Source organism: Mytilus californianus, unplaced genomic scaffold (assembly GCF_021869535.1).
Source record: "Mytilus californianus isolate M0D057914Y unplaced genomic scaffold, xbMytCali1.0.p SCAF_8, whole genome shotgun sequence".
In the NCBI taxonomy this organism is placed as follows: Eukaryota; Metazoa; Mollusca; class Bivalvia; order Mytilida; family Mytilidae; genus Mytilus; species Mytilus californianus.
In genome coordinates, this window is record NW_026262734.1 from 20,220,884 (window position 1) to 20,225,148 (window position 4,265).

Genomic DNA, 4,265 nt, shown 5'->3' on the forward strand with positions numbered 1-4,265 from the left:
ACCTACAATTATTCTTTGGGGTTTAAAGGCCGCTTAAGTATTTTAAATCGCATGGTTAGGTCATGTGACCATACTGTAGCTATTTTCCATGCCTCAATTTATCAAAATATCCCAGTCATATTAATTTTCACTAAACTTAGGTAAACCGGCGGTGTGATGATTATGAGCTGAAAAATTGACCAGGGCAGTCGATGTGAAAAAAAGACACAAAATGGAAATAATCGCTTGAATTTATCTAAATGGCTTATGTCATCTCGCTTTTTTTTATAAATTTATTTTGCTTTAATACTAAAGATGATATATGTTCTAGATCGGTCTATAATTCCGTTTATTTTAAATGAAATTTGCGATTTTTCAATGTGTCATTCACGGCCAATTTTCATTTTATCGCGGAGCGACATCTGTTGACCGCTTTTCATCAAATTATCTCCACTTGATTCTCTTGTCGCATATCCGGGATTTTAACGGACAAATCAGATGATTGCGTTCCGGCTGCCTCTAGTGTTGGTTAATATACATCTCAAGTATAAATTTGAAATCATAACAGTTCTCAAGATATAGAGCAAACATGATCTGTACTATAGGACGTGGGGTTGTCAACTGAAACCAAAGTTTTTGACCTTGACCCTTGACCTAGGAATTTGTACATACATTATTACATACCCTCTGGTTTTGGTTAATATACATGTCAAGTATAAAGTATGAAATTATAACGGTTCTCTTTGTTAAGAGCGGACACAATTTTTTACGGACGGACGGACATACTGATCACTATAGGGCGACCCGCCACTAGGCGGGGCCCTTATAATGTAGGACTGCTGAATTTGTAGGTTCCTCAAAATTTGTTTTCCTAGTAACAGTGACCTACACTATAAATCTGACTACCTCAAATTTAAACAAACAACAACAGTGCTCTAGGTACTTAATTGCATCTAAAACCATTTGTAGCATATCCATGAACATCATCAAAAACCTAAGTAATATAAGTTATTAACCGGAAGCAATATCTACAGTGAACAGTTTATTTTTATATCTCATAATCTTGCCCTTTGACCTCAAAATCAATTAATCTGGTTCTACCTTCCTTGTAAAATATATAAAGTCTGTAAATATCATCAAACTATACCCAGCAGGCAAACAACATTGATTTAACATTGAATCAATTTTTATTTTCTATGTTGAATCAATGTTGAATTATTATTAGATTTTGCAAATTTGTATCAACGTTGAAATCATACGTTGAATCAATGTTGATATACAACTTTGAATCAATATTGAATAATGGTTGCTTCAATATTGTTAAACCAATAACTTACCTTGAATTCAGATTGAATTCAGGGTGAAAACCATATTCAACACGGAATCAAAATTGGTTAGTGGTTGTGTTCAACTGTGTTTCCAGCTAAAACTTAAGTTTCATTCATCCTGCATTTTCTGTGTGTTGCATTCCATAATTTTATACTGTAGCAATATTCAAGCTAATGTCTTCTCAAGGCCCTCTACATGCTAAATGTCATAGCAACATTCTGCCGCAGGAAACTTTATCCAGTAACTGCTCCATCAGACCAAAGTATAAAAATTAATCTCAGAAAAAAATTGATGAACTTTTAATAATATCATTGCCTGGTCATACTTGACATGGTGTGGGCTTTTGCTCGTTGTTGAAGACTGTATGGTGACCCAAAGATATATAAATAATGTTCTTTGGTTGATGATTGTCTTGTTAACAATAGGTAACAATTAAAACTTTGAATATATGCATTGACTGTCAATTACTCGTAGAAGAATTTTCAACAATAAAACTGAGAGACCACATTCTTGTGATAAGAGCATGGCTTGACCATGATGATGTCAACAACCAATCAACTGAATAACAAATATGTGTCTTTAGGGTTTTCCTACGAACCATAATTTAACCCCCAAGATTTGTTTTAACATTTAACTATATGCATATAAAAACACAAGTTATCATCCCAGAGAAATATTGAAAAAATCAGCAAAAATAAAAACAAAACATTTAAAAAATATTGAACTATCCTAATTTTTGAAAGCACGCAACCCTTAATACACATATTTTTTGCCCAATGTCTATTTTAAATATCTGAGTGATCAAAATATAAAACATTTAAAAGTTTGCTGTTCCTACTCCATGTATTCTAATGTCCAACCACTGATTATAGAGAAATATTCAATACGATAAAATTAAAATATATTTATTTATTAATAGTGAAAACTTCAACTTCTTTCTTCTCCCACCCTGTCTTTTTGGAGCCCAATTTTAGAAAGGTTGTTGTTTGGTCAGACACTTGTTTTTCCGTGATTCCATAGGTCTTCATGATGACATCTACAAAATTAAAAGTTATAACATTGTCAAGTTTAATACTGTTCAACACATTTAACTATTTATAACTTCAAAATGATGATATTTAAAGTATAAATCAAAAGCATAAGAACTCGTGAAAACTAAATGAAAGTTAAACTTCCATCAAAATCTCAACTACATTTTCTTTTATATAGACCAGAAGGTATAATCTGCAAGAAAATCCTAAATACTACATTTTAACTTGAACATATTGAAGGTTTATCCACTTATGTCTTTTTCTGTATTACTTGTGCTGCTGCATGGATATCTGTCTGATTGACAAATACGAGGGTTGTAAAGGGGAGTTCTTAACACGAAAACCTGTGAAATAAAAATCCCAAAAACGCTGCACGGAAAAAAAATTGGGATAAACTAAGCACAAGAAATAAAATCGTAAATATTAAGGAAAAAGTACTAGAAGTTATTACTCAGCGGTCACCTTTTCGCGTCTGCTTGTTGCATCCGATTTGGAAAAAAAATTATTCATAACTTGATAGCAATTAATATCCTGGGAACACATAATTTAAAAATCCAGACTGACTTGGAATTTAGTCCCGGTTTACTTTTTTTATCAAATGTGGGACAAGCACGAGAAATTAAGAGTACCAACACGAAACGCGGAAAATAAATAAGGGGAAACACAATTAACGCATGTCGAACCAAAGACAAGAAGTTAAAACGAGAAATAAAAAGGCCAAAAACGTTGCACGCAAATAACTCTTTACCACCCTCATATATGATATACCCTTCATCTTTGACATAATTTTGACAGTAAAATATTAAAGATCCAACTTGGTGAGCTATATAGCTTCTGACCTTTCCATCCCAATTTTGTAAAAAAACTCAAGCCCCCCTTTTTATGAGATTTCGTGTTACTGAATTGAACAGGTAAATAAAGATAAAATTTCTTTTTACTTTTGATTCAATCATATGATGAATTCAAATAGTCAACGATAAAAATTCATGAGACGTTGCATGGAAAATCGGGAATGGTAACATGCTAAACATCTCTCTCTTTTCCTCGTGTAAAAACTTTTCAGTACAGTTTTCATAACAACATGATATGCTCACATTTCTAAAATACGATACTGTATTTACTGTAATTACAACAATTTATATATACTTACGATAAAATATAAAAGCTGTATACAGGAAAGATATTGATAAAAACTCTGTAGAATCACCTTGTGCTCTCGAAAGCGGATATTCAAACTTGGCAACAAAAACAACTGCGCATGCGCATAACTGAATTTGTCTTAAAATAGAAATGTTAAAAATTTAAATTACTATTCCAATAGATCTATCGGTTTTTTATATTACAAGTTATCAACCATTGTTTATGTACTGATGTATACGTCTTTCTTTTTAGATCGTTAAAATGAATAGAAACGAGATATTTGACATCAGCAGCCACGTAAAAAGGGGGCAAAAAAAAAGGAATGAAAACAAGATATTTGACATCAGCAGCCACGTAAAAAGGGAGCATATTTTTAGGGGAAGGGGTTATTCATAAATATTTATATTTACTGTATGATTCTGTATGCAAGCTGGTTCTATTAATTTATTATGTCTTGGGGTGGGGTGAAATTTGGGAATTTCTATTATTTTGGGTGCAAAGTTCATGATTAATTTATGCTGATATACACTGCGATTGTTTTATATATAATTCTATAATCACCACGACAATTAGTGATAAATCTACTGAATATTCTATTTTATGTGAATATCGTTGTCAGTTTAAAAAGAATTGTGATGTGCCCAATACTTCTTTTTTGACAATTCTGGTATCCACAACTACTGGGTTTCATATATTGTTTAGCCAACGTCGATTCAATGTTGGTGTTTCAACACAATGTTAATTCAACGTTGAAACATTGTTCTAATTTCAACGTTGAATTGTCAA

The 4,265-nt window shown here is 32.1% G+C and overlaps 1 long non-coding RNA gene across 1 annotated transcript; it reads right to left on the reverse strand.

Annotated features, from left to right (window-relative positions):
• Positions 1–2,197: 2,197 nt before the first annotated feature.
• Positions 2,198–3,565, reverse strand: LOC127711761 (uncharacterized). The gene is made up of 2 exons (XR_007986879.1): positions 3,490–3,565; positions 2,198–2,344 (listed from the first exon to the last, which is right to left on the reverse strand). It is a non-coding gene; the product is annotated as an uncharacterized LOC127711761 (long non-coding RNA).
• Positions 3,566–4,265: the final 700 nt, after the last annotated feature.